Here is a 6,008-nt window from a genome sequence, read left to right as displayed (position 1 = left end):
AGCCTTTGAAGTCGGCTTCACTCAGGAACTTGACTAAGAAGGCACTTTTTCTTATTGCACTAGCTTCTGCTAAGCGTGTCAGCGAATTGCACGCTATAGACAAAAGAGTCGGTTTCTCTCAAGGCAATGCTGTATTTTCGGTATCTTTGACCTTTCTAGCCAAAAATGAGATCCTTCTAACCTTGGCCGAGGAGTTTTGTGGTAAGGAACTTATCTGATTTGGTTGGACATGAGGAGGAAGAAAGGCTCTTATGTCCAGTCAGGGCTATTAAGCAGTATCTGTTTGCCACTAAGGGTATTAGAGGACAATCTTTCTAAGCTCTGGACCGGTCAAAATCTCCTCTCGTCCTCTTTCTAAGAATGCTATATCGTTCTATTAGAGAGCTTCTTATCAGGGAAGCTCACTCGCAGTCGAGAACGACAATCTTTCCGTTCTGAGTTAGTTAAAGCTCACGAGGTTAGAGCAGTGGCAACTTCTTTAGCATTCAGAAAGAATTTATCTTTAGCTTCGTTCTTCAGAGCACGTTCTGGAGATCGAATTCTTTTTTTGCGAGTCATTATCTCAAAGAGATAGAAACGGCTTTTCGAGAATTGTAAAACGTTAGGTCCTGTGGCGGTTTCTGGCATGGTGTTGGGAAAGACGGCACAGGGGTCGTCACCTCTATGCTAACTTTTCACCTTGAATAGGTTGTCGAGTTCAAGGCGCTGGGGGTACTGAGTACCTGGGATACTCACCAGTTAAATCTGGTGTTGGTGACAAATGTTTTGTATGATTGATTTCTGGTCTTAGCCCAGGGCAAGGGCAATCTTTGTTGTTACTATCCTCCGTCAGTCAGCCTTGACTCGCTTGAACTACGGAAGGATTCCACTCCTGAGAGGCTAACTTTGGTCAAATTCCAATTCCTCTACAAGAGTAAGAAGAGCACCGACCAGAGGCAGTAAGTAACAGTCTGCTGTAGCTCTCTTACAAGGTAAGGTACAACAGACCACCTTGAGTGTTTACTGGTATTGCAATATAAATGTAACCATTTACAATACTAGTGGTCCACTGAATACCCACCTTCCCAGAAATGTGTAATCAGCTCTATAATTTGTTCGGTAAGACACTACAATAAAAATGAAATTTTCATTATTAAAATGAAGTTTTATTGTATACTTACCGAACAATTATGATATACCCACCCTCCTCCCCTTAGGTGGACGGACGGGCAGAAAGAATTGGATTCACCTTGGGCAGTTGTACCTGGTTCTCCCGCGAGTGGAGGGAGATGACGTCATCACCACCAGTGTGGCGACGCCGACGCGCTAAATTTGAATTTAGTATCCTGCCGCTCGTGGAAATCACGGCTCTATAATTGTTCGGTAAGTATACAATAAAACTTCATTTTAATAATGAAAATTTCATTTCTCAAAGAAGCGATAGAACAGATAGAAGGGGATTTCTCCAGGCTTTTACAATCGCCTTTTTGTAGTTCCCAAGTCATCAGGGGGCTGGAGGCCGGTTTTGGATGTGAGCGCCCTGAACTTGCATGTCCAGAAAACAAAATTTCATATGGAGACCACTCGGTCGGTTCTGGAGTCCATCAGACAGGGGGATTGGATGGTCTCTCTGGACATGCAAGACGCTTAGTTTTCACATTCCGATACATCGCGAATCTCGGAAGTACCTGAGGTTCATGTTCGAAGGCAAGGTGTTTCAGTTTCGGGCGCTTTGCTTCGGACTAGCGACCGCTCCTCAAGTTTTCACCAGGGTTCTATCCCCGATAGGAAGCTGGCTGCACATATTAGGAGTAAGAATCTCCCTATATCTGGACGATTGGCTTCTCGGTCGGAATCAGAGAGTCGGTGCATGAAGGACCTTGGAACAACTCTGGATCTTGCCAGAAAGTTAGGAATTCTGGTCAACAAACAGAAGTCCCAGTTGGTTCCATCTCAGAGCATCCGTTTATTTTGGGGATGATTCTGAATGCTCAAGTTTTTCGGGCTTTTCTGTCCCCGAAGAGGGTTCAAGGCTGTCTGGAGACAGTTCAGGAGTTCTTGGACAAAAAAGGTAAGTTCTGCCAATCAGTGGATGAGGCTGCCTGGGCAAATTGACGTCAGTGGAGAAAATTTGTGACGTTGGGAAGACTGCACATGAGACCTCTGCAGTTTTTCCTGAGAGCCTCTTGGTGCAGGAAGACACAAACCAGACTCGATTACCTTTCCTGTCACAGATCAAATAAAAGAGGACCTAAGGTGGTGGCTCTCGAGCAAGGTTAGGAAGAAGGGTTAGATTTACGACCCATCCTCCCGAACCTACAGTTCTTTTCGACGCATCGGACACGGTTGGTTGAGCCCTACTGGGAAATCAACGAACTTCAGGAGCTTGGTCGGAGAAGGAGAAGAAGTTCCACACTAAATGTAAAGGAACTGTTAGCAATTTTCCTGGGGCTCAGACAGTTTCGGAGCTTAGTAGAAGTCGAGTAGTGGCAGTGCACTCCGACAACTCCACGGCTCTCTCGTACGGCGGAAACACGGGGGGGACTCAGTCTTTCTCTCTATACGAAGTAGCCAAGGATCTCCTCCTGTGGTCAAACGAAGCGAAGGTTCAGCTAGTCCCGAGATTTTGTCCGGGAAAGATGAACGTCCTGGCGGACGAGTTAAGTCGTCAACAGCAAGTGTTACCTCTGGAGTGGACTTTGGACAACAAGATTTGTCAGAAACTTTGGCACCTTTGGGGACGACCGTCAATAGACCTGTTCGCGACATCAAGGAACAACCGTCTTCCTCTCTTTTGTTCTCCAGTCCCAGATCCTCTAGCTTGGTCGGTGGACGCAATGCTGTTGGAGTGGTCGGGTCTGGAAGCTTATGCATTCCCTACCGTTCGGTCTAATAAGAGAGGTGCTGAACAAGTTCATGTCGCACACAATGTAACACTAACGTTAATCACTCCCTTTTGGCCAGGAAAGAGTGGTTCCCGGGACCTTCTCCAGTTGTTAGTAGACTTCCCAGACTTCTTCCTCCAGAGAAGGGTGGCTTCTCAAACAACCTCACTTCAAGAGGTTCCACCAAAAACTTGTCCGCTCTAGCTCTGACAGGGTTCAGACTGTCCGGAATCTTGTCAGAGCGAAAGGATTTTCAAGAAGAGCTGCAGAAGCTATGCGCGTTGTAGGAGAGAGTCTCTAACAACTCTATCAAGGGAAGTGGAGAATCTTCAGAGAGTGGTGTAGAAGTGCTAAAGTCTCTACTTCTGCGATCTCTTTAACAGAAATAGCAGATTTTCTTCTATTCTTAGGAACTAAGAAACTGGCTCCTTCGACGATCAGAGGATATAGAGCCATGCTCTCTTCGGTTTTTCGACATCGAGGTTTGGATATTTCCTCCAATTCAGATCTGTCGGACCTATTAGGTCATTTCGAAAACCACTAAGCTCCCGCAAGATACAGTGGCTTGGAACTTAGATGTGGTGCTTAAGTTCCTCATGGGGCCACCGTTTGAGCCTTTGAAGTCGGCTTCACTCAGGAACTTGACTAAGAAGGCACTTTTTCTTATTGCACTAGCTTCTGCTAAGCGTGTCAGCGAATTGCACGCTATAGACAAAGAGTCGGTTTCTCTCAAGGCAATGCTGTATTTTCGGTATCTTTGACCTTTCTAGCCAAAAATGAGAATCCTTCTAATCCTTGGCCGAGGAGTTTTGTGGTAAGGAACTTATCTGATTTGGTTGTTTGGACTATGAGGAGGAAGAAAGGCTCTTATGTCCAGTCAGGGCTATTAAGCAGATCTGTTTGCCACTAAGGGTATTAGAGGACAATCTTCTTAAGCTCTGGAACCGGTCGGTTCAAAATCCCTCTCGTCCTTTTCTAAGAATGCTATATCGTTCTTTATACAGAGAGCTTATCAGGGAAGCTCACTCGCAGTCCGAGAACGACAATCTTTCGTTCTGAGAGTTAAAGCTCACGAGGTTAGAGCAGTGGCACTTCTTTAGCATTCAGAAAGAATTTATCTTTAGCTTCGATTCTTCAGAGCACGTTTCTGGAGATCGAATTCGGTTTTTGCGAGTCATTATCTCAAAGAGATAGAAACGGTTTTCGAGAATTGTAAAACGTTAGGTCCTGTGGCGGTTTCTGGCATGGTGTTGGGAGAAACGGCACAGGGGTCGTCACCTCTATGCTAACTTTTCACCTTGAATAGGTTGTCGAGTTCAAGGGAGCTGGGGGTACTGAGTACCTGGGATGACTCACCAGTTAAATATGGTGTTGGTGACAAATGTTTTGTATGATGAATTTCTGGTCTTAGCCCAGGGCAAGGGCAATCTTTGTTGTTACTATCCTCCGTCAGTCAGCCTTGACTCGCTTGAACTACGGAAGGATTCCACTCCTGTAGAGGCTAACTTTGGTCAAATTCCAATTCCTCTACAAGAGTAAGAAGAGCACGACCGACAGAGGCAGTAACAGTCTGCTGTAGCTCTCTTACAAGGTAAGGTACAACAGACACCTTGAGTGTTTACTGGTATTGCAATAAATGTAACCATTTAATATACTAGTGGTCCACTGAATCCCACCTCCCAGGAAATGTGTAATCAGCTCTATAATTGTTCGGTAAGACACTACAATAAAAATGAAATTTTCATTATTAAAATGAAGTTTATTGTATACTTACCGAACAATTAGATGATACCCACCCTCCTCCCCTTAGGTGGACGGACGGGCAGAAAGTAAGAATTGGATCACTTGGGCAGTTGTACCTGGTTCTCCCGCGAGTGGAGGGGAGATGAACGTCATCACCACCAGTGTTGGCGACGCCGACGCGCAAATAAATTGAATTTAGTATCCTGCCGCTCGTGGAAATCACGGCTCTATAATTGTTCGGTAAGTATACAATAAAACTTCATTTTAATAATGAAAATTTCATTTTTGAAGTAACAAAGTAAAGTTAAACTAAATAATGAGTAAAGTAAACAATTAAGGGAATAAAGCTTTGTACCTCATAAACAGTGTCGTCGTTTGGTGCTCGTAACTGTGTTTGTGGAGTGAGTGCTTAGGAACCAGGAACAGCAACGTGGTTCACGTGCAATTTGGAGTGGATTAAGACCAATAATGTATATAATTACAATCAAATAAGCACTGTGGAGTTTCAGTTGTGATGGCAGTAAGGATAAAACCACCGATTACAAGGTAAAAATGAATGCAGTTCAAAACCATGACCCAGGAATAAAAAGTTCATACTTTCACTAATATAAGCAACAAAATGTTGTTTTATTGTGTTGATTACAACTGCAATCTTGAGTAAGATCAATAAATGTTACATATATACGCTAACATTGTTCAAATGAGTGCTGGGAAAGATGGTGGATTGTCTGTGGTTACGAACGGCAAGTCACGGGGTTGTCTCCATATTGGATTTCAAAACTGCCTTGAAAACATATTTTACAAAGAGCTCACAATCTTATTTTAGTTTGTAAACAATTGGCAATACTGATAAACAATTGAAGAGCGCGAAGAGCGCTGTAGGTACCGTTCACAAGCAAAACTGTTGATATTTGAGTCAGGAATCTAGTTACTTTTTCAACAACAAATATTTTCAAATTGATAATCATGAATATGTAAAAAATCTATGCGATTCATGACCTTATACTGCCGTTTAACTATTTATTTAAATAATTATCTAGTGCACACTTCGTCTTCTTCTACCAAAAATCGTAGTTCCCTTGGAAAAGTCGTGTTTGGAAGTCATTGTTTACGATTTTTGTGAAGAAAGTGCCCCAGCATCTATGAGTACAAGTGGTGTGCAGATTTAGCACATGGAATGGGAAGTTTATTTACTCAAGCGACCCCACAAACATCGAGGTGGCATCAATCTTCTAAATATTTGGAGTTGTAAGTAAAAATTTCGAAAGCGTCATGGAGGTAGTGTGCACAGCGCAGACCCAGACTTTTCATTACCCTCTGTTTAATCTTAAAATATGGCCTTAATTTCTAACTTTGGAGAAAATATTTACTTCGAAAGGAGAGTAGAGGTCTCGAACCCCT

The sequence above is a fragment of the Macrobrachium nipponense genome, chromosome 30 (assembly GCF_015104395.2).
Source record: "Macrobrachium nipponense isolate FS-2020 chromosome 30, ASM1510439v2, whole genome shotgun sequence".
Lineage (NCBI taxonomy): Eukaryota > Metazoa > Arthropoda > Malacostraca > Decapoda > Palaemonidae > Macrobrachium > Macrobrachium nipponense.
The sequence above is the reverse complement of the archived record's forward strand: the minus strand, read 5'-3'. Positions refer to the sequence as shown.